At 43.7% G+C, this 26,515-nt stretch overlaps 1 pseudogene across 1 annotated transcript in view; it reads left to right on the top strand.

Moving 5' to 3' along the window:
* The first annotated feature begins 674 nt into the window (after positions 1 to 674).
* The window catches only part of LOC308610495 (ubiquitin-like modifier-activating enzyme 1), a 67,400-nt pseudogene continuing 41,559 nt past the window's right edge, over positions 675 to 26,515 (top strand). Inside the window, exons 1-2 of the transcript in view lie at positions 675 to 818; positions 15,008 to 15,227. The product of the transcript in view is annotated as a ubiquitin-like modifier-activating enzyme 1 (transcript). The remainder of the gene's footprint in view (positions 819 to 15,007; positions 15,228 to 26,515) is intronic.

Raw genomic sequence — 26,515 nt, 5'->3', positions numbered from 1 at the left:
ATGGGCACTATCACCATGAACAATGTCACCATGAATACTGTTACCCTCTGTATTGTCACCATGGGCACTGTCACCGTAAGCACTACACCGTCAGAATTGTGATAATGGGCACAGTCACCATGGGCACATTCACCACTGGAACTATCGCCGTGAACACTGTCACCATGAGCACTGTCTCTGTGTGCAGTTTCACCATACACACTATCACTGTAAGGACTATCATCGTAAGCAATGTCACCATGAGCAATATCCCCATGGGCACTTGCACCATTTTGCACTGCCACCATGTGCAGTGTCACCATGGACACTTTCACTATGAGTACTGTCACCATGGGTAATATCACCATGGTCACTCTCACCATGAGCACTGTCATTATGAGAATTTTCACCATAGGCCCTGTCACCATGAGAACTGTCACCATCCTCACTGTCAACATGGAGACCATCACCTTGAGCACTGTCACCATGAGCGATGTCACCATGGTCACATTCAACGTAAGAACTGTCACCACAGGGACTATCAACATTGGCACTGTCACCATGGGGTTGTCATCATGAGCACTATCACCATTAGCAATGTCTCCATGGGCAGTTTCACCATGAGCACTTTCACTATTGACACACTCACCATTGGCACTGTCACAATAGGCACTGTCACCGTGAGTACTGTCACCATGGGCCTTGTCACTCTGGGCGTTAACATCATTGGTACTGTCACCGTGGACACTGTCCCAATGGGAATTTTCACCATGGGCTTTGTCAACATAGGCAGTGTCCCCGTGGGCACTGACACCGTGACATCTATCACCATAAACCCTGTACACATGGGCACTTTCACCATGAGCACGGTCACCATGAGCACTGCCACAATGAGCACTGTTATTTATGGCACTGCCAACATGAGCACTGTCACTGTGGGCATGACACCATGGGCACTGTCACCATGGGCATTGTCACCCATGGTACTCTCACCACAGGCATTATCACTGTGAGAATTGTGAACATGGGCACTGTCTCCATGGGCATTATCACCATGAACACTGTCACGATGAGCACTGTCACCCTGGGTATTTTCACCATGGGCACTGTCACTGTGAGCACTACACCGTGAGAATTGTGACTATGGGCACTGTCACCATGAACACTCTCACCATGGGAACACTGTCACCATGAACACTGTCACTGTGTGCAGTGTCACCATGCGCACTGTCACCATTTTGCACTGCCACCATGTGCAGTGTCACCATGGGTAATATCACCATAGGCACATTCACCATGAGAAATGTGACCATGCGGAATGTCTCTATGGGCCCTGGCACCCTGGGCATTGTCACTGTGAGTACTGTCACAACGAGCACTATAACCGTGACAAATCTCACCATGCTAACTGTCCCCATGGGCACTCTCACTCTTAGAAGTGTCAGCATGGGCACTGTCACTGTCGTCACTGTCACCATGGCCACTGCCACCTTGGGCTCTGTCACCATGAACACTGTAACAATGCTCATTATCACCGTGTGCACTGTCACTATGGGCACTATCACGATGAGCACTGTCAGCATGTACACTATCACTATTTAGCACTGTCACCAGGTGAACTACCACCATGGGCACTGTCACGATGTGCACTATCACCGTAAGCACAGTTACCATGGGCACTGTAACAATGTGCAGTGTCACCATCAGTACTGTCCCCATGGGAACTGCCACGAAGAGCACTGTCACCATTAGCACTGTCACCATCTTGGGCACTGCTTTTATGAGCACTGTCACCATGGGTCTGTCGCTATGAGAACTGCCACCATGGGTATTTTCAACATGAGTACTGTCACCATGGGTATTGTCACCATTTGCACTATCACCACGAGCACTATTACCGTGAGATCTCTCACTGTGATCACTGTCACCATGAGCACTGTCGCCACGGGTACTGGCACAATGCGGACTGACACCATGAGCCCTGTCACCATGGGCACTATCACTGTGAGCACTCTCACCGTGGTCACTGTCACCATGGGCACTGTTACCATGAACACTGTCACCATGGTCACATTCAACGTAAGAGCTGTCACCATGGGGACTATCACCATTGGCACTGTCACTGTGGGGTTATCACCATGAGCACTATCACCATGGACGATGTCTCCATGGGCAGTTTCCCCATAAGCACTGTCACCATCGGCACTGTCACCATCGGCACGATCACCGTGAGAACTGTCACCATGGGCCTTGTCACACTGGGTTCTGTCACCATGGGCACTGTCACCCTGGGCATTGTCACAATGGGAAGTATCACCATGGGCTTTGTCAACCTAGGCAGTGTCCCCGTTGTCACTGACACCGTGACATCTATCACCATAAACATTGTAAACATTGGCACGGTCACCATGAGCCCTGGCACAATGAGCATTGTTATTTATGGCACTGCCACCATGAAAACTGTGACCCTGAGCACTGTCACCATGGGCATGACAAAATGGGCACTGTCACCATGGGCATTGTCACCCTAGGTACTCTCACCATAGACATTATCACTGTGAGAATTGTGAACATGGGCACTGTCACCATGCGCACTGTCACTGTAAGGACTATCCCGGTAAGCAATGTCACCATGAGCAATGTCACAGTAGGCACTGTCACCATTTTGCACTGCCACCATGTGCGGTGTCACCATGGGCACTTTTACCATGAGTACTCTCACCATGGGTAATATCAACATGGACACTGTCACCGTGAGCACTGTCACTATGAGAATTTTCACCATAGCCACTGTCACATTGAGAACTGTCACCATGGTCACATTCAATGTAGTAACTTTCACCTCGGGGACTATGACCATTGGCACTGTCACCGTGGTGTTGTCACCATGAGCACTATCTCCATGGGCAATGTCTCCATGGGCAGTATTACCATGAGCACTGTCACCATGGGAATTGTCACTTTAGGCTCTGTCAGCATGGGACTGTCACCGTGAGCACTTTTTCGATGAGCTCTGTCACCCTGGGTATTGTCACCATGGGCACTATCACCGTGAGAGTTGTGAACATGGGCAATCTCACTGTGGACACTATCACCATGAGCAATGTCACCATGAATACTGTCACCCTGTGTATTGACACCATGGGCACTGTCACCATGAGCACTATACCGTGAGAATTGTGAGAATGAGCACTGTCACCATTGGCACATTCATCATCGGCACTATCGCCATGAACACTGTCACCATGAGTACTGTTACTGTGTGCAGTTTCACCATACACACTATCACCGTAAGAACTATCACCGTAAGCAATGTCACCATGAGCAATATCACCATGGGAACTGTCACCATTTTGCACTGCCACTATGTGCAGTGTCACCATGGGTAATATCACCATAGGCACTATCACCGTGAGAAATGTGACCATGCAGAATGTCTCTATGGGCACTGGTACCATGGGCATTGGCACTGTGAGCACTGTAACATCGGGCACTCTCACCGTGAGAAATCTCACCATGCTAACTGTCCCCATGGGAACTGTCACCGTGAGAAGTGTCACCATGGGCACTGTCACTGTCGGCACTTTCACCATGGGCACTGTCATTGTGGGCACTCTCACCATGGCCATTGCCACCTTGGAGTCTATCACCATGAACACTGTAACAATGCCCATTATCACCGTGTGCAGTGTCACCATGGGCACTATCACCATGAGTACTGTCACCTTGAGTAATATCACCATGGGCACTGTCACCGTGAGCACTGTCACTATGAGAATTTTGACCATAGGCACTGTCACCATGAGAAATGTCACCATGGGCACCGTCAACATGGAGACCATCACCTTGAGCACTGTCACCATGAGCACTGTCACCATGAGCAATGTCACCATGGTCACATTCAATGTAAGAACTGTCACCACGGGGACTATCACCATTGGCACTGTCACCGTGGTGTTGTCACCATGAGCACTATCACCATGGGCAATGTCTCCATGGGCAGTTTCACCATGAGCACTGTCACTATTGGCCATCTCACTATCGCCCCTGTCACCATGGTCATGGTCACCATGAGCACTGTCACCATGGGCCTTGTCACACTGGGTGCTGTCACCATGGGAGCTGTCACCGTGGGCACTATCACAATGGGAAAAATCAGCAAGGGCTTTGTCACCAAGGGCACTGTCCCCATGGGCACTGACACCGTGACCTCTGTCACCTTAAACACTGTAAACATTTGCACTGTCACCATGAGCACGGTCACCATGAGAACTGCCACAATGAGCACTGTTATTTATGGCACTGCCAACATGAGCACTGTCACAATGAGCACTGTCTCCATGGTCATGACACCATGGACACTGTCACCAGGGGCATTGTAACCCTATGTACTCTCACCATTGGCTTTAACACTCTGAGAATTGTGAACATGGGCACTGTCCCATGGGCATTATCACCATGAGCACTGTCACCATGAGTACTCTCACCCTGGGTATTTTCACCATGTGCACTGTCACTGTGAGCCCTACACCATGAGAATTGTGACTCTGGGTACTGTTACTATGGACACTCTCACCATGGGAACTATCACCATGAACATTGTCACAATGAACACTGTCACTGTGTGCACTGTCACTATGTGCACTGTCACCATAAGGACTATCACTGTAAGTAAAGTCACCATGAGCAATATCACCATGGGCACTGTCACCTTCTTGCACTGCCACCACGTGCACTGTCACCATGGGTAATATCACCAAAGGCACTTTCACCATGAGAAATATGACCGTGCGGAATGTCTCTATGGGCACTGTCATCATGGGCCTTCTCACGGAGCACACTGTCACAACGGGCAATATCACCGTGAGAAATCTCACCATGCTAACTATCCCCATGGGCACTATGACCGTGAGAAGGGTCACCATGGGCACTGTCACTGTCGGCACTTTCACTTTGGGCACTGTCATTGTGGGCACTGTCACCATGGCCACTGCCACCTTGGGCTCTGTCACCATGAACACTGTAACAATGTCCATTATCACCGTGTGCACTGTCACCATGGGCACTATCACCATGAGCACTGTCAGCATGTGCACTGTCACTATTTAGCACTGTCACCAGGTGAACTACCACCAGGGGCACTGTCACGATGTGCACTATCACCGTGAGCACGGTTACCATGGGCACTGTAACAATGCACAGTGTCACCATCGGTACTGTCCCCATGGGAACTGCCACCAAGTGCACTGTCACCAGTAGCACTGTCACCACGAGCACTGCCACTTTGGGAACTGCTATTATGAGCACTGTCACCATGAGAACTGTCGCTATGAGAACTGCCACCATGGGTATTTTCAACATGAGTACCGTCACCCTGGGTATTGTCACCATTTGCACTGTCACCATAAGCACTATTACCGTCAGAACTATCACCGTGAGCACTCTCACTGTCGTCACTGTCACCATGAGCACTGTTGCCCTGGGTACTGACACAATTCGGACTGTCACCATGAGCCCTGTCACCATGGGCAATATCACTGTGAGCACTCTCACCTTACTCACTGTCTCATGGGCACTGTTACCATGAGCACTGTCAACATAGACAATAGTGCTGTGGGCAGTGTCACCATGGGCACTGCCACCATGTGCACTATCACTGTGAGCACTGTCACCATGGGTACTGCAACCATGAGAAATATCACCGTGAGTACTGTCTGAATGGGTTGTCACCATGTGCACTGTCACCATGAGAACTGTCAACATGGGCACTCACACCATTTCTCGTTGCCACCATGTGCAATGTCACCATGGGCACTATCACCATGAGAATTGTCAGCAAGAGTACTGTCATCATGGGTACTGTCACCAAGGGCACTGCCACCACGTGCACTGTTATCATGGTCACCAGCATCGTGAGCACTTTCACAATGGGAACTACCACCATGGGCATTATCAACGTAAGGACTCTCACCATGGGCACTATCACCATGGGCACTCTCACCATCGGCACTATTGCCATGAACACTGTCACCATGAACACTGTCACCGTGTGCAGTTTCACCATACACACTATCACTGTAAGGACTATCACCGTAAGCAATGTCACCATGAGCAATATCACAATGGGCACTGTCACCATTTTGCACTGCAACCATGTGCAGTGTCAGCATGGACACTTTTACCATGAGTACTGTCACCATGGGTAATATCACCATGGACACTCTCACCATAAGCACTGTCACTATGAGAATTTTCACCAAAGGCACTGTCACCGTGAGAACTGTCACTATGGTCACATTCAATGTAAGAACTGTCACCACGGGGACTATTACCATTGGCACTGTCACTGTGGACTTGTCACCATGAACACTATCAACATGGGGAATATCTCCATGGGCTGTTTCCCCATGAGCACTGTCACTATTGACACTCTCACAATCGGCACTGTCACCATGGGCACAGTCACCATGAGCAGTGTCACCATGGGCCTTGTCACACTGGGCACTGTCACCATGGGCACTTTCACAATGGGAATTATCACCACGGGCTTTGTCAGCGTGGGCACTGTCCCCATTGGCACTGACACCGTGACATCTATCAGCATAAGCACTTTAAACGTGGGCACTGTCACCATGAGCACGGTCACCATGAGCACTGTCACCATGGACCTTGTCACATTGGGCGCTGTCACCATGGGCACTGTCACCATGAGCATGCTCACCTTAAGCACTGCCACAATGAGCACTGTTATTTATGGCTCTCCCAACATGAGCACTGTTACCATGAGCACTGTCACCATGGGCATGACACCATGAGCACTGTCACCATGGGCATTGTCACCCTAGGTACTCTCACCATAGGCATTATCACCATGAGAATTGTGAACATGGACACTGTCACCATGGGCACTATCACATTGAGCACTGTCACCATGAGTACTGTCACCCTGGGTATTTTCACCATGGGCAGTGTCACTGTGAGCACTACACCATGAGAGTTGTGACTATGGGCACTGTCACCATGGACACTCTCACCATGGGAACAACCACCATGAACACTGTCATCATGAACACTGTCACCATGTGCACTGTCACCATGAGAACTGTCAGTATGGGCACTGTCACCATTATTCACTGCAACCGTGTGCACTACCACCATGGGCACTGTCACCATGGGCACTATCACGGTGAGCACTGTCACCATGAGTACTATCATCATGGGCACTGTCACCAAGGTCACGGCCACCATGTGCACAGTTACCATCGTCACTATCAACGTGAGCACTGTCACCATGGGAACTACCAACATGGGCACTGTCATCATGAGCACTTTCACAATGGGAACTGCCACCATGGGCACTATTAATGTAAGCACTCTCACCATGGGCACTATCACCAAGGGCACTGTCAGTTTCAGCACTATCACCATGGGTACTGCCACCATGACCACTGTCACCACAAACACTGTCACCATTCTCAGTATCACCATGTGCACTGTCACCATGGGCACTATCACCATGAGAACTGTGAGCCTGAGCACTGTCACCATGTGTATTGTGACTTTGGGCACTCTCACCATGAGCACTGTCACCTTGGGCACTGGCACAATGTGAACTTTCACCATGAACATTGTCATCATGTGCACAATCACTGTTAGAACTGTCACGGTCGTCACTGTCAAAATGGGAACTGTAACCGTGAGCACTTTCACCATGAGGGCTGTGACCATGGACACTGTCACCATGGGCAAGGTTCCCATGGACAATTTCACTGTTAGTACTGTCACCATGGACACTATAACTATTGGCACTGTCACCGTGAGCTCTGTTACCATGGGCACTTTCACCATGAGCAGTGACACTCTGACCACTCTCACCATAAGAGAGGTCACCATGGGCACTTTCACGATGGGCACTTCCACCATTGGCACTATCACTGTGAGCACTGTCAACAAGAGCACTGTCACGGTGGGCAGTGTCACCATGTGCACTATCCCCACAAGAACTATCACATTAAGCAATGTCACAATGGGCACTGTCACCATTTGCACTGCCACCATGTGCACTATCACCTTAGGCACTGTCACCATGAGCATTTTACACTGAGTACTGTCACCATGGGTAATATCACCATGGGCACTGTCACTGTGAGAACTGTCACCATGAGCAATGCCATGATGGGCACTGGAGCCATGGGTCTTGTCACTATGAGCACTGAAACAATGGGCACTATCACCGTGAGAAATCTCACCATGCTAACTCTCCCCAAGGGCACTATCACAGAGAGAAAAGTCACCAGCGGAACTGTCACAGTCAGTATTCTCATCTTTGGCATTCTCATTGTGGGCACTGCCTCCGTGGGCACTATTATCATGAACACTGGTACCGTGAGCTCTATCATGATAAGAACTTTGACCATGGGCACGGCCACCATGGGCATTCTCACGGTGTGCACTGTCACCAGGGGCATTGTCACCATGGACACTGTCACAATGAGCATGATAACCATGGGCACTCTCACCATGGGCACTATCACCATGAGCAATATCACCATGGGCACTGTCACTATTTTGCACTGCCACCAGAGGCACCATGACTATGTGCACTGTCACCATGTGCAGTGTCACCATTGGTATTCTCACCATGGGCACTGCCACCATGAGCACTGTCACCACGAGCACGGCCACCATGAGCACTGTCACAAGAACTGTCCCTATGAGAACTGCCACCATGGGCACTTTCACCATGATTACTGACACCGTGAGTATTGTCTCCTTGGGCAATGTCATCGTGAGTACTATCACCATGAGCACTATCACCCTGAGAACTGTCACCACGGGCACAGCCTCAATGCGGGCTGTCATCATGAACACTGTCACCATGGGCACTATCACGGTGAGAACAGTCACTGTGGTCACTGTCACCATGGGCACTGTCACTGTGAGCACTGTCACTAAGAGCATTATCACCATAGGCACTGTCACCATGAGAACAGTCACCATGGGCACTGTCAACATGGAGACTATCACCTTGAGCACTGTCACCATGAGCAATTTCAACAGGGTCACTTCCACCGTGAGAACTGTGACCATGCGTACTCTCACTATTGGCACTGCCTCTTAGGGGTTGTCACGATGAGCACTATCACCATTGTCAGTGGTCTCCATGGGCCGTGTCACCCTGTGTACTCTCAGTATTGGCACTATTACCATCGGCACTGTCATCATCGGCATGGTCACCGTGAACACTGTCACAATGGGTGTTGTCACAATGGGCGCTGTCATCATGGGCACAGTCACCATTAGCACTCTCACCATGAGCACTGTGATATTGGGCACTGTCACCATGGGCTCTGTCACAGTGGGCACTGTCAGAATGGGAAGTATCACCATGGGCTTTGTCAGCATGGGCACTGTCACCATAGGCATGGCCACCGTGACATCTATCACCATAAGCACTGTAACCAGGGGCACTGTCACCATAAGCGTGGTCACCATGAACACTGCCACAATGAGCACTATCACCATGGGCAATGTCTCCATGGGCAGTTTCACCATGAGCACTGTCACTATTGGCACTCTCACCATCAGCACTGTCACCATTGGCACGGTCACCGTTAGCTTTGTCACCATGGGCCTTGTCACACTGGGCGCTGTCACCATGGGCACTGTTAGGGTGGGTTCTGTCACAATAGGAAGTATCACCATGGGCTTTGTCAGCGTGGGCACTGTCCCCGTGGACACTGACACCGTGACATCTATCACCATAAACACTGTATACAAGGGCAATGTCACCATGAGCACGGTTACCATGAGCACTGCCACAATGAGCACTGTTATTTATGGCACTGCCAACATGGCACAGTCACCATGAGTGCTCTCTACCATGGGCATGACCCCATGGGCACTGTCACCATGGGCATTGTCACCCTAGGTACTCTCACCATAAGCATTATCACTGTGAGAATTGTGAACATGGGCAATGTCACCAAGGGCACTGTCACCATGGGCACTCTCACCATGAGTACTGTCACCCTGGGCCTTTTCACTTTGGGCACTGTCACTGTGAGCACTACAGCATGAGATTTGTGACTATGGTCACTGTCACCATGGACACTCTCACAATGGGATCTATCACCATGAACACTGTCACCATGAACACTGTCACTCTGTGCAGTGTCACCATGCACACTGTGACCATAAGGATTATCAGTGTAAGCCAAGTCACCATGAGCAATGTCACCATGGGCACTGTCACCATTTTGCACTGCCACCATGTGCAGTGTCAAGATGGGTAATATCATTATAGGCACATGCACTCTGAGAAATGTGACCATGTGGAATGTCTCTATGGGACCTGGCACCATGGGCATTGTCACTGTGAGCACTGTCACAATGGGCACTATCACTGTGACAAATCTCACCATGCTAACTGTCTCAATGGGTACTGCCACCGTTAGAAGTGTCAGCATGGGCACTGTCAGTGTTGGCACTGTCACCAAGGGCACTGTCATTGTGGGCACTGTCACCATGGCCACTGCCACCTTGGGCTCTGTCACCATGAACACTGTAACAATATCCATTATCACCGTGTGCACTGTCACCATGGGCACTATCACCATGAGCACTGTCAGCATGTGCACTGTCACTATTTAGCACTGTCACCAGGTGAACTACCACCAGGGGCACTGTCACGATGTGCACTATCACCGTGAGAACGGTTACCATGGGCACTGTAACAATGCACAGTGTCACCATCGGTACTGTCCCCATGGGAACTGCCACCAAGTGCACTGTCACCAGTAGCACTGTCACCACGAGCACTGCCACCTTGGGAACTGCTATTATGAGCACTGTCACCATGAGAACTGTCACTATGAGAACTGCCACCATGGGTATTTTCAACATGAGTACTCTCACCATGTGTATTGTCACCATTTGCACTGTCACCATAAGCACTATTACCGTCAGCACTATCACCGTGAGCACTCTCACTGTCGTCACTGTCCCCACGAGCACTTTTGCCCTGGGTACTGACACAATTCGGACTGTCACCATGAGCCCTGTCACCATGGGCAATATCACTGTAAGCACTCTCACCTTACTCACTGTCTCATGGGCACTGTTACCATGAGCACTGTCAACATAGACAATAGTGCTGTGGGCAGTGTCACCATGGGCAGTGTCACCATGGGCACTGCCACCATGTGCACTATCACTGTGAGCACTGTCACCATGGGTACTGCAACCATGAGAAATATCACCGTGAGTACTGTCTGAATGGGTTGTCACATGTGCACTGTCACCATGAGAACTGTCAACATGGGCACTCTCACCATTTTTCAGTGCCACCATGTGCAATGTCACCATGGGCACTATCACCGTGAGAATTGTCACCATGAGTACTGTCATCATGGGCACTGTCACCAAGGGCACTGCCACCACGTGCACTGTTATCATGGTCACCAGCATCGTGAGCACTTTCACAATGGGAACTACCACCATGGGCATTATCAACGTAAGGACTCTCACCATGGGCACTATCACCATGGGCACTCTCACCATGAGCACTGTCACTAATTGCATTATCACCATAGGCACTGTCACCATGTGAACAGTCACCATGGGCACTGTCATCATGGAGACTATCACCTTGAGCATTGTCACCATGAACAAAGTCAATAGGGTCACTTTCACCATGAGAGCTGTCACCACGGGGACCCTCACCATTGGCACTGCCTCCGAGGGGATGTCACGATGAGCACTATCACCATGGGCAGTGTCTCCATGGGCAGTTTCACTGTGAGCACTCTCACTATTGGCACTATCACCATCGGCACTGTCAGCATCAGTACGGTCACCGTGAGCAGAGTCACAATGGGCATTGTCACAGTGGGCACTGTCACAAAGGGCACAGTCTACATTAGCATTCTCACTATGGGCACTGTGATCTTGGGCACTGTCAACGTGGGCTCTTTCACTGTGGGCACTGTCACAATGGGAGGTATCACCATGGGCTTTGTCAGCGTGGGCACTGTCACCGTGGGCACGGCCACCGTGACATCTATCACCATAAGCACTGTAACAATGGGCACCGTCCCTCTGAGCACAGTCACCATGAGCACTGCCACAATGAGAACTGTCATTTATGGCACTGTCCACATGAGCAGTTTCACCATGATCACTGTCACCATGGGCAGGACACCCTGTGTATTGTCACCATGAGCACTCTCACCATGATCACTCTCACTATGGGAATTGTCACCTTAGGTACTGTCACCATGGGCACTGTCACCATGAGCACTTTTACCATGAGCTCTGTCACCCTGCTATTGTCACCATGAGCACTATACCTTGAGAATTGTGACTATGGGCACTGTCAGCATGGGCACTTTCACCATCGGCACTATCGCCGTGAACACTGTCACCATGAGCACTGTCACTGTGTCAAGTTTCACCATACACACTATCACCATAAGAACTATCACCATAAGCAGTGTCACCATGAGCAATATCACCATGGGCACTGTCACCATTTTGCACTGCCACCATGTGCAGTGTAACCATGGGCACTTTTACCATGAGTACTCTCACCATGGGTAATAACACCATGGGCACTCTCACCGTGAGCATTGTCACTATGAGAATTTTCACCATAGGCACTGTCACCATGAGAACTGTCACCTAGGTCACATTCAACATAAGAACTGTCACCACGGGGACCATCAAAATTGGCACTGTCACTGTGGGGTTGTCAGCATGAGTACTATCACCATGGCTAATGTCTCCATGGGCAATTTTCCCATGAGCACTGTCAATATTGGTTCTCTCACTATCGGCCCTGTCACCATGGGCATGGTCACCATGAGCACTGTCACCATGGGCCTTGTCACACTGGATGCTGTCACCATGGGCCATGTCACCATGGCCAGTCACAATGGGAAGTATCACCATGTGCTTTGTCATCCTGGACAGTGTCCCCTTGGGCACTGACACTGTGATATCTATCATCATAAACACTGTAAACATGGGCACTGTCACCATGAGCATGGTCACCATGAGCACTGCCACAATGAACACTGTTATTTATGGCACTGCCAACATGAGCCCTGTTACCATGAGCACAGTCACCATGGGCATGAAACCATGGGCACTGTCACCATGGGCATTGTCACCCTAGGTACTCTCACCATAGGCATTATCACTGTGGAAATTGTGAACATGGGCGCTGTCACCATGGGCACTATCACCATGAGCACTCTCACCATGAGTACTGTCACCCTGGGTATTTTCACCATGGGCACTGTCACTGTGAGCACTACACCATGAGAATTGTGACTGTGGGCACTGCCACCATGGGCACTATCACTATGATCACTGTCACCATGTGTACTGCAACCCTAAGAACTGTCAGCGTGAGTACTGTCTGCTTTGGTTGTCACCGTGTGCACTGTTATCATGAGAACTGTCAACATGGGCACTGTCACCGTTTTTCACTGCCACCATGTTCAATGTCACCATTGGCACTATCACCGTGAGAACTGTCACCATGAGTACTGTCATCATGGGCACTGTCACCAAGGCCACAGCCACCATGTACACTGTTACCATGGTCACTATCACCATGAGCACTGTCACCATGGGAACTACCAACATGGGAAATGTCATCATGAGCACTTTCACAATGGGAACTGCCACCATGGGCACTATCAATGGGCGGACTCTCACCATGGGCACTATCACCATGGGCACTGTCACTGTGAGCACTGTCACCATCGGCACTCTCACCATGAGCACTATTACTGTGAGCACTACCACCGCGAGCGCTGTCACCATGGTCACTGTCACCATGTGCACTGTCACCATGAGCACTGTCACTATGGGTACTGGCACAATGCGGACTGTCACAATGAGACCTCTCACCATGGACATTATCAACATGAGCACTCTCTCCGTGGTCACTGTTACCATGGGTACTGTCACTGTGAGCACTGTTACCATAGGCAATGGCACCGTGGGCACTGTCTCCATGTGCACTGTCATCATGGGCATTGTCACCGTGGGCAGTGTCACCGTGGGCACCGCCACCATTGGCACTATCACTGTGAGCTTCTTTACAAAAACAAGTTTGGGCACGTTCTTTACCTTATTATGTCGGTCATGTAAGGTCACATTCTAACTTGCCTGGAATCATATGTGAAGGTAATCGCCAAGCTGACCTTTTGACACGAATTGTCGCTTTCCCTTGTATTGAGGAGGCACAAGCTTCACATAATTTGCATCATCAAAATTCCGTAGCTCTGTGATATCAATTTCAACTGCCCCGGGAGACAGCCAGATCTATAATTAAAAATTGTCCACATTGTCCAACTTATTCATCCAGTTTGCCCATGGGGATCAACCCTAGAGGATTATTACCTAATATGTTATGGCAAATGGATGTAACTCATGTGCCAACTTTTGGAAAGCTATCTTATGTACATGGTTCTGTGGATACCTATTCTCATGTAATTCTTGCCTCAGCAAGAACCGGGAAAGATTTAAGGATGTTATGCAACACGTATTTTTCTGTTTTGCCTTTCTAGGCATTCCAAAAGCTCTAAAAACTGATAACGCTCCTGCCTACATTTCTAAGGCTTTTAAAGACTTTTGTGAAAAATTTAATATTTCCCATTCTATGGGAATCCCCTATAATCCTCAGGGTCATGCAATAGTGGAAAGAGCCCAACATACTTTAAAAGTTCAAATTACAAATTTACAGCAAGGGGAATTCAAATACACTTCTCCACATCACATCTTCAACACACACTATTTGTATTAAATAATTTGAATACTGATTCACAAGGTAATACTGCCATGATGAGGCATTGGAATCCCGATATTAATAAACCTAAACATAGGGTGAAATGGAAGGATCTGCTCACTCGTCAATGGAAAGGACCTGATATTTTCTAACCAGCGGCTGAGGGTATGCTTGTGTATTTCCACAGGACGCTGACTCGCTGTTGTGGGTGCCTGACTGTTTCATCAGACATGTCGGGCCCTCCGACCGTGCCTTACCACTTCCCAGTCAGGCACAAGGCACCACAGCCGGAGACGTCAGCTAATGAATCACCATCAGCTAAAGAACCGCTGCTGCAGCAGATACAAAAGCTCACCATTGGAGAGAGACCAATTCTTTGTCTTCCGCGTCCGCACCCAAGACCTCGCAAGACACAAGCCATCTCTACAAGAACTTCGAATCCACCAACGTGGGGTCATATTAAACGCTTGCTGATGACGCCGATAAAGTGGTAACAGACCAGGGAGCTACCTTAACACCTGGAAATCTTTTTGTTGCTATGCTTGCTATATTAGCCTGCCAGGTAACTAGGGGAAATGCTTTGGATAAATCTTATTGGACATATCTCCCTGATCCACCGATTTTACAAACTGTAGCCTGGGATAATGAGGGTATACCAGTGTCCACTACTATGCCCAGGTTAATGGGAGGAGCCATAAGCTCCTATCCATATAATAAATTTAAAACAAATAATAATTTTACATTTCATGGAAAATCAGGGTTCCATACTATATGTTTTATATTTCCATCAATTAATAACTCTGTAGCCTCTCGTAAGGATGGATGTATACCGGTTTTTCTTAAAGGACAGCTTACTGCTTCTCCTTTGAGTCAATCTAATAAGAGACTTCTTTGGTCTTTGATTTACCTAGCACCTGGAGAAGATCCAACTTATAATCAACCTTCCTCTCATCTCTAAAATTTCTTCCTTGTAATCCTCCTTATGGTATCCATACAGGAGTACAATCATCTATATTACAATCTCCGGAAGACCAATTGGATAGTAACTGGGACGCTGTAGATACCAATACCAGATTTCCTACATGGAATTATTGTATATATTCTTCAAGAATTGATATTCCCATAGAGGATACCACAAAAAATGTGCATGATTGGAGTAATCCTGATCCATGTAAGGATTATAGATCTTATTTACAACATCATGCACATTATGATTGGAATAATACACTCATTCCTGCTTCTATGCTTGTTAATAGATGGCACACTGGAGGATGTGTGCCTCCTATACTAACTATGGCTCAAGAGAGTATGTATTATGCACAGACCCAGCTTTGGAAAGCTATTGCTGCACCACCACCAGTTATTCTTCATAGACCTAAAAATATGGGCATTTATTCTATGCAGGCTTGTGTGTCAGCACCTTATGTATTCTTGGTAGCCCCAAAATATGTGGATCTAAATATTTATTATAATGCTTCTGATTCTACATTTTGGACACATTGCTTTGATTGTATTTCGACAAGTTGTATAAATCCCTCTATGAATGTACAAGTTTTAATGATTCTTAAACGACCGCCATACATTATGTTGCCTGTAAAATTATCCTCTGCCTCGTATGATGATTATGGCTTACAAGTTTTGCATGAAACTGAACTTTTATTACATTCAAAGAGACTTGTTGCAGCTTTAGTTCTAGCAATATCTACATTTATAGATGTAATAGCATCACTTTCTCTTTCAATAAGTTCCTTACCTCAACATGTACATACAGCTCAACATGTAAATGAGCTTTCAAAAAATGTATCTTTAGCTCTGGCTACTCAGGAAGTTATAGACAGAAAGTTAGAAGCAAAGGTGGATGCCTTAGAAGAAGCAATTTTACACATAGGGGATGAATTAACAGCGCTCAAAGTAAGATTAGCTTTGAGGTGTCATAAAAAATATAGATGGATTTGTGTTACTCCTCTAAAAGTGAATGAATCATATTTTTGGGAATAAATTCGTACTCATATTATGGGAGTTTGGAACCAAACAGATGCTAGTTTAGACCCTACTAAATTACATCAAGAGATTCATGACATAGGAAATACAGACTTAGGTTTATCTCCGGCACAGTCTGCTCAGAAATTTTTTGAAAGTATTAAGTCATTGGTGTCACATAAAACCTTATTCTCAATGCTCATTAATGGAGGAATCATGGCAGTTGTTGTACTAATTCTGATATTTTTACTTCCAGTCATCATTAGAATAATTATTAAAAGCATCAAACAACTTTCCGTGGAGCTCCATACTGCACTTTTAAAAAATAAAATAGGGGGAGATGTCGGAAGCCATCCTGGAGGCATTGCACCATGACAAAGTCATGAGCAACGGAAGGCACTGCAAGGCAGTGCCGTGTCAGTAAGGTGGACTACAGCTCCGTTGTTATGTTTTATGATAATAACTTTACATACAGGGGCAATTTTGGGGGATGTTGCTCCAGGTGAAAAAAAATTCCTCTAGGACTCCCCCTCCTGAAACTATCATAGGATGGGAAGTACCCACTAAGACCCTGTGTAAATGGTAAAGAATTAAGAGCCTGGAGCTAAGGGGATGTTTTTGTGAAAAACACCCTCTAGTATGGAGTTACGGCCATGGGCTGGAGTTCCTGATGATGACATAGGAAATTTATGGTTCTATTATAAAGGAAAATTAATTATAGAAAAACAAATGACTAGAGCAGAATTCGTTGCCCGGATAGGGAGAAAACGCTGTCTCAGTTGAAGGAAACAACGAGAAAGAGCATGCAGGTACATTGTAAATATTTTCCTGGAACCATTGTAAAAGGATGCACATGCAAGAAAAATAGGAACAAGTAGCTCCAAATTTTACAATTGAAATAATCATAGAACTGCTTGGCTTGGTTACTAAGAAACAACCTGTGATTAATGGGAACTTGGGGAAATATTTTAATAGGACATCTAGAAACTAGGGGATGTTTGTTTTAAAAAATCTTTATAGAATATTTTCAGGTTTGATTGTGCTAAGATTGTTTGGCCACGTACCTGGTAATGTAATCAACTACGACATATAAACCTGTTATTGTAAACAATAGAGGAAGAATGAAGAATAAAGACATGAGAAAGAGAAATATGCAATGCTGATACTTTAAGAAGTGTAATAGAATTATTTCCTTTGCTGACGCTATCCATCCCTCGGGTATCCCGAGACTCACTAGAGCTGGACTCTGGCAATATATGGCCTTTATTATGTTGTGGAATCTTCCTTCGATGTCTACTGTGTGGAGGGTTTTTATCATAACCTGGTGTTGAATTTTTTCTAAAGCTTTCTCTGCTTCTATTGAGATGATCACATGTGTTTTCTCTTTCAATTTTTTAATATTGTGTATCACATTGATTGATTTGCATATATTGAAGAATCCTTTTATTCCTGCAATAAACCCCACTTGATCATGGTGTATTTTCCTTTTAATGTGCTGTTGGCTTCTGTTTGCTACTATTTTGTTGAGGATTTTTGCATCTATATTCATCAGTGATATTGACCTGCAGTTTTCTTTTTTTGTGATATCTTTGTCTGGTTGTGGTATCAGTGATGGTGTCTCCATAGAATTAGTTTTGGACTTTTCCTCCCTCTGCCATATTTTGGAAGAGTTTGAGAAAGACAGATGTTAAACTCTTTAAGCCAGAAAGGACTGGCAGGACATCTTAAGTGATGAAGGAGAAAAACCTGCAACTAAGATTATTTTTTTTTGAAATATGTGAGATCACACCATGTTTGTTTTTATATGCCTGACTTACTTCTTAAGTACTTCTCACTTCGTCGTAATTCTGCTCAACATCTCTTACTATTAGAGATGTTGACTTAACATAGTGCCCTCAAGGTGCACCCATTTTGTTACAAAAGGCAGCATTTTCCTTCTACTATGCCTGAATATATTTTTATTGTGACACATTTTTTTCCTGCCACACAAAATACTTTTCTGTGCCACATTTTCTTTTTCCATCTATTCCGCCTAAGTGTGTTGTTTTCCTGTTATGGCATTTGAGAATGATGGTGCAGTGTACATGGGATGCAGGTATCTTTATGACTCGGTGATTTTTCTTCCTCTATAAAAATATCCAAAGATTTTTTCTGGATGATTTAGTAGTTCTACATTTTTAGCTTTTTGAGGAATCTTCAAACTGTTTTCTAGAGCAGCTACACCAATCAGCTTTCCCAACAAGAATGTAGGAGGGTTCCCTTTTGTCATGCATGCTATCTTCTCTTTTTTTTATAATAGACAATCTAATAGATATGAGGTGATATTCCACTACAGAGGTTTGGCACTTTCCTAATGTATGTTTGTTATTAGCTGCTTATCTCATATGTGTTTCTAATATTTTCTGCAATTCTGTAGATTGCCTGTTAATTCTGTTGATTCTTTCCTTTATTATATAGGAATGTTTCAGTTCAATTTCACTTCACTTAACTTTTGATTTTGTTGCCTGCTCTACTGCTGTCATAGCCAAGGAATTATTGCCAAGGCCAATCTTGAGAATTTGTTCCTTATCTTTTCTCAATGGATTTGAAACATTTTGGTCTTATCTTTAAAGCAATTTCCCCAACATTTCTGAGATACAATTGACATATAACATTGGCAGTTTTAAGGTACACAGCATGATGGTTAGATTTACATCTATGCTGTGAAATAATGTGATAATAATGTTATTTAATACTTCTATCAACTCACATGGTTACCAAATTTGTGTGTGTGCTGTAAGAACATTTAAGATCTACTTTCCGAGTAACTTTTAAACATGCAATAACGTATTGGTAACTAACTCACTATCCTGTAATTTAGATCCCAAGAAGTTACACATTTTATAACATGAAATTTATGCTCTTTGACTATCATCTCCCTATTTCTCCGAACCTCACACCTATTAAATACGTATACACTCTTTTTTTTGAAGACCTCAGCCATTTAGATTTCATAAATAAGTGGGATCACACAGTTTGTCTTTATGTCTCTGATTGTTTCACTAAGAATAATGCCTGCAAGTTGATTATATGTGGTCACAAATTGCAGGAATTTCATTATATGACTGTATAATATCCACTGTCGTAATATATACATTTCTTAATCCATTTAATCATTGATAAACGGTTAGTGACTATGCCTGGCATATTTTAGATAAATATTTACACAGTGAACATGGGAGTGCAAATATCTCTGTAAGTTAACTGATTTCATTTCTTTCAATTATGTATATTCAGAAATGGAATTGCTAGGTTATATGGTGGTATTATTTTTAGAATTTTGAGGAACATCCATATTATTTTCCATAGTGGTTGTACTAAGTTACATTACCACCAAAAGTCTGTAAGTGTTCCCTGTTTTCTACATGCTTGACTACACTTTTATGTCTTTTCTTTTTCATAATAACCACTATGAAATGCGTGAGTTGCTATCTCATTGTGGTTTTATTTTGCATTTCTCTTACTATTAAAGAGGTTGAGCAAATGTTCATGTGTCAGTTGGTCATTTGTACGTGTCGTATGGGGGGAATATATCTGCTAAGATCTTCAGCCCACCTTTTAATTAGATTATTCAACTTTTGTAAAAAAAACTAAGTCTTTTTTATGTTTCAACATTAGTCCTGTAGCTGGCATGTTGTTGGCAAATATTTTCTCCCATTCCGTAGGAGAATTCCTATACCTCCTGTTCCATTGCCTCTTCACTCTATTCAAGATTCTTTTCTTGCAGAGGCTTTTAAATTTGATGTTTTCACACATGTTGAATTTTCTTTTTGTTCCTTCTACTTTTGGTATCATATCCAAACGAATCATTGCTGACACAAATGCCTTGGAGATTTTTTTCTGTTTAATTCTAAGGATTTTGTGATTTCTGTTCACGTTGTGTTAATTTTTGAGTCATCTAAGATGGGTGTTCAATTTTATTCTTTTCCATGTGGATATCCAGCTTTTCCAACACTACTTAGTGTAAAGTCTATTTTTACTCCATTGTTTATTCTTGTCTTCTTTGTCATGTGTTAGTTGACTGGACATGGCTGAGTTTATTTCTGGGCTCTCAGTCCTATTCTATTGGTATTTTGTCTGTTTTTATTCTAATTTCACATTATTTTGGTTACCATAACTTTGTATAATAGTTTGAAACCAGGAAGTGAGTTGCACCCAGCTTTGATTATCTTGCTGAAAATTGTCTTGTCTATTTTCAGTGTCCTTTGTTGTTTCGTACAATTTTTAGGATTATTATTCTATTTCTGGGAATATTGCCATTGAAATGTTGATTGGGATTCCATTGAAACTATAGATAGCTTGAGGTAGCGTGAACATTTTAACAGTAATCATTCTTTCAATTTAGAAATATGGGATACTTTTCTATTTACATATATCTTCTTCAGTTTTTGTAAATGTTATATTTTTAGGTGTACAGATGATTTTGTCTCCTTGCTGAAATGTATTCCTAACATTTTATTGTTTTAGGTGCTGCGGTAAATGGAAGTGTTTTTTTCTTTTTTTCTGTCAGTTATTTTCTTGTTAGTGTATAGAAATGCAACTAATTTTGTATTCTTATTTCAAATCCAACAAAATTACTGATTTCATGTATTAGTTCTAACAGTTTCATGGGGTTTTGGTGGAGTCTTTAGGATTTCCTGCATACAGAATATGTCATCTTCATACAGAGACATTTTAAATTCTTCCTTTCCACTTTGGATCCCTTTCATTTCTTTTCCGTGCCTAATGATTCTGGCTAGGGATTCTACTATTATGATGAAGAGAAGTGGTGATAGTGACCATTTTTTATTTGTTCCTGTCTTAGAGGAAAAGTTTTCCGCTTTTCATCATGAATATGATGTTAGCTGTGGGCTTGATAATATATGATCTTTATTACATTTAAAATGTTTCTTCTCTCCCCAGGTAGTTGAAAGCTTTAATCAAGAAAATTTAGAAAATTCTTTCAAACATTTCTTCTGCATGCTATTCGTGTCGTAAATTAAAATTTTTGATTTAAAAATGTTAACTGCCCTTGCATCACCAGGAATTATTTCACCTTAGCATGTTGAACATTTTAGTGTGTTTTTGAATTTGGTTTGCTAGAATTTTGTTGAGAATTTTTGCATCTATATGTACAAGGATATTGGCTTGTAAGTTCTGTGCTTTTTGTTTTGTTTTGTTTTGTTTTGTGTTCCCTTCTATTTCCTTATGTGGCTTTGTTAATCAAGAAAATCCTGGTTTTATAAAATGAGTTTGGAAATGTTTCCTCTTTTGTAGTTATTTGGGAGAGTTTGGGAAGGACTGGCAATAAATCTTCATTAAATGTCCAGTAGAATTCACCAGTGAAACTAACTGATCCTGGGCTTCTCTTTGTTGGGAGAGTTTTGAATAGTGCTTCAATTTCCTAAGTCATTATTTGTATGATCAAGATATTTTTTGTTTGCTTGTTTTTTGCTTCTTCATGATTGTCTTGCTATGTTTTATATAGGAGTTTTTGGAGATTTATCCATTTTTGTAACCCAGTTTTTTAGCATTCTTTATAACTATTTGTATGCTATGGTGTCAGCTGCAATTTCTCCTCTTTCAGTTAAAGTTTTATTTATTAAGCTCTTTTTTTCTCTTCGTTAGTCTTGCTAAATCTTGTCAATTTTATGATCCTTTCCAAATTCCAACACTTGGATTCATTTTTTCCTAATTATCTGATATTTGTTTTATTCATTTCCATTTGAATCTTTCTTATTTTTTTCCTTTTATTCCTGGTGCTTAATTTGTTCATTTTCCCTAGTCCTTCATGTATATGCACAAGTGGTTTATTTTAGATTATTCTTTTCTCTTTTAGAAGAATCTATGATTGCTAAAATTAATTCATCCATTGACTGATTTTTCTATATTCCAAACGTTTTGGTATGTTGTCATTTTCGTTTATCAGAAGGTAGTTTCAGATTTCCTTTTTGACTTCTTCCTTGACCCATATATATTTCCAGTGTGCGTTGTATAAGTTTACATATAAGGGATTTTTCTTTTTCTCTTGTTATTGATTTCTAGCTTCATAACATTATGATCAAAAAAGATGCTTAATGTGACTCTGATCTTCTTAAATTTGTTAATGCTTGCTTTATGTTTCAAGACAGTGTCCATTCTGGGAAATGCTCCTTCAGCACTTAAGCAGAATATGAATTTTGGTATTGTTGAATGGAAGTTTTCTATAAGTTTATTAGGTACATTCTGTTTCTTTATTAATTTTCTAATGTAGAAAGTGGGATAATACAGTCACTTACTATTATTTGTTTTATTGTTGATTTATCCTCTGAGATCTTTTTTTTTTTTTTTTTTTTTTTTTGTGGGGTGGGGTGTATACGGGTCTCTCACTGTTGTGGCATCTCCCGCTGCAGAGCACAGGCTCCAGACGTGCAGGCTCAGCGGCCATGTCTCACGGGCCCAGCCGCTCCACGGCATGTGGGTTCTTCCCAGACCGGGGCATGAAGGCATGCCCCCTGCACGGCAGGTGGACTCTCAAGCACTGCGCCACCAGGGAAGCCCTCTATCAGATCTCTTAATGGTTGATTTAAATATATGTTTAATCCCGCAACGTTCAGTACATATATATTTACAATTATTATTTTCTCTAGATAAATTGATCCATTATCATTGTATACTGACCTTATTTATCACTTGTGACCTACTTTGACTGAAAGTCTGTATTACCTGAGATTGGGAGATCAAGTCCTGCACTTGTTTGGAAACTGTTTGGACTCTCAATTTCTATTCCCTCACCTTCAGCTTATGTGTGTCCTTAATGATAAAATGGTTCTTTTAAACAGCATATTGTTTTTTTTATCATTTATATGGCAATATAATTGTTTTACACTGTTGTGTTAGTTTCTGCTGTATAGTAAAGTGAATCAGCTATAGGTATATTTCCATATCCACTCCCTCTTGCATCTCCCTCCCACCCTCCCTATCCCACCAAGCTAGGTGGTCACAAAGCACTGAACGTATCTCCCTGTGCTATGCAGCTGCTTTCCACTAGCTATCTATTTTACATTTCGTAGTGTATATATGTACAGACGACTCTCTAACTTCATGCCAGCTTACCCTTTCCACTCACTATATTCTCAAATCAATTCTCTATATCAACATCTTTATTGCTGTCCTACACCTACATTCATCAGAATGTTTTTTTAATTCCATATATATATATATATATTAGCAAAAAGTTTGTCTTTTGTTTCTTTCTGACTCATTTCACACAGTATGACAGACTCTAAGTCTATCCACCTAACTGCAAATAGCTCAATTTTTATTTCTATTTATGGCTCAGTGATATTCCATTGTATATATATGACACACCTTCTTTATCCATTCTTCTGTCAATTGATACTTAGGTGTTTACCTGTCCTGGCTATTGTAATTACACCTGTAATGAACTTTGTGGTCCATGACCCTTTTGGAATAATGCTTTTCTCGGGGTATATACAAAGAAGCGGCATTGTGGGGTCATATATTAGTTCAGGTTTTAGGTTCTTAATGACCTCCATATTGTTCACCATAGTGGCTGTAACAATTTACATTCCCACTAACAGTGCAAGAGGGTACTGTTTTCCATACACCACTCCAGAATTTAGAGTTTGTAGAATTTTGAATTTGATGGCTATTCTGACTAGTGTGAGGTGACACCTCATTGTAGTTTGATTTATATTTCTTTAATGATTCATGATATTGAGCAAACTTCTATGTGTTTTATTGCAATCTGTGTATCATCTTTGGAGAAATGTCTATTTAGGTCTTCTGCCCACTTTTGGATTGTTGTTTGTATTTTTTGGTTTAGAGCTGCATGAGCTGCTGGTAAATTTTGAAGATTAATCGTTTGTCAGTTGCTTCATTTGCAAATATTTTCTGATTCTGAGGGTTGTCATTTGGTCTTGTTTGTGGTTCCCTTTGTTGTGAAAAATGTTTTAAGTTTCATTAGTTCCCATTTGTTTAATTTTGTTTTTATTTCCATTTCTTTAGGAAGTGGGTCAAAAAGAATCTTGCCGTGATTTATGTCATAGAGTGTTCTGCCTATGTGTTCCTCTAAGTGTATGATAGTGTGGAAACTTACTTTTAGGACTCTAATCCATTTGTGTTTATTTTTGTGTATGGTGTTAGGGAGTGTTCTGATTTCATTCTTGTACATGTAGCTGTTCAGTTTTCCTAGCACATCTTGTTGAATAGGATGTATTATCTCCATTGTATATTCTTGCAAGCTTTATCAAAAAGTAGGTGACCATATGTGCATGGGTTTACCTCTGGGCTTTCTATCCTGTTCCGTTGATCTATATTTCGGTTTTTGTGCCAGTATCATACTATCTTGATTATTGTAGATTTGTAGTATAGTCTGAAGTCCTGGAGCCTGATTCATCCAGCTGCGTTTTTCTTTCTCAAGAGTTCTTTTGGTATTTAGTGTCTTTTTTTGTTTCCATACACACTGTGTAATTTTTCTCCTAGTTCCCTGGAATATGCCATTGGTAATTTGATAATGATTGCATTGACTCTGTAGATTGCGTTAGGTCATATAGTCATTTTCACTATGTTGATTCCTACAACCCAAGAACATAATATATCTCTCCATCTCTTTGTATCCTCTTTCATTTCTTTCATCAGCGTCTTATAGGTTTCTGCATACAGGTCTTCTGTCTACCTTGGTATATTCGTTCCTATTCTATTTGTTGCAATGGTAAATGAGAGTGTTTCCTTAATTTCTCTTTCAGATTTTTCATCATTAGCCTATAGGAATCCCAGAGATTTCTGTGCATTAAATTTGTATCCTGCTACTTTCCCAAAATCATTGATTAGCGCTAGGCATTTTCTGGTAACATCTTTAGGATTCTCTCTGTGTAGTATCAGGTCATCTGCAAAGAGTGACAACTTTAGAGTACCTCCCAGAACTTCTACTGGCAGTGTCCTTGTCCCTATGGTGAGCCACAACAGCCCCCCGCCTCTGCAGGAGACCCTCCAACATTCGCAGGGAACTGTGGCCACGGCTGCCTTACCGGAGAGCGGGTCTTCCCTTGCCTTGCGAGCCCTGGGGTGGGGCTCACTTTACGCCTGGTGTGGGGTTGGTGTGATCAGCTTCGCAGTCTGGAAGGCTTTAGGAGTTCACAGTATAAAAGACTTTCGAAGTAAAATGCAATCAATATTTCCAGCAATTCCCAAGAACTCTGAATCGGCTGTTGAATGGGAGGAAGCATTGAAATCCAAATGAGATGAGCATGGTGGGTGAAGTCCAGAACGATTGATACGGGAAAAGCTGACTTTGGAGATGTCACAACAGCAAAGGGACTCGATGGATTTCTCCTCAGGAACACATGCAGATTGTTGAGTGAACCTGTGGGATGGATGGCATTCAGTGTCCTCATAGGAGGCCGACAGTCATTTCTGTGTGCTGTACTTTATTACAACTGATTTGGTTATGTTCATGTGGGGGGGGTGTTGGAGGGAGGGCAACGTTTTCCCAAAGTTAGGAAGACTATTTAAAAATATATGGGTACCTTCTCGATGTGGAGGAAATCCCAGGGGAAATACTTTTATGCCTGTAACAGTTGGAACCAAGTTTTTTACTTGAAAAAAAATTATAACGTATGATTAAAAATCTTTATAAACAGACTCCTAACAGCAGTAGTACCTCTAAGTCTAATTAAATAAGTTTCAGCAGCCTTTCTTGTCCGTATGTGGCTGTCAGAACTCGGAGGACTTGCT

Source organism: Mesoplodon bidens (assembly GCF_964165515.1).
Source record: "Mesoplodon bidens genome assembly, contig: HAP1_SCAFFOLD_123, whole genome shotgun sequence".
NCBI lineage: Eukaryota > Metazoa > Chordata > Mammalia > Artiodactyla > Ziphiidae > Mesoplodon > Mesoplodon bidens.
This window is presented reverse-complemented; position numbering and strand designations above follow the sequence as displayed.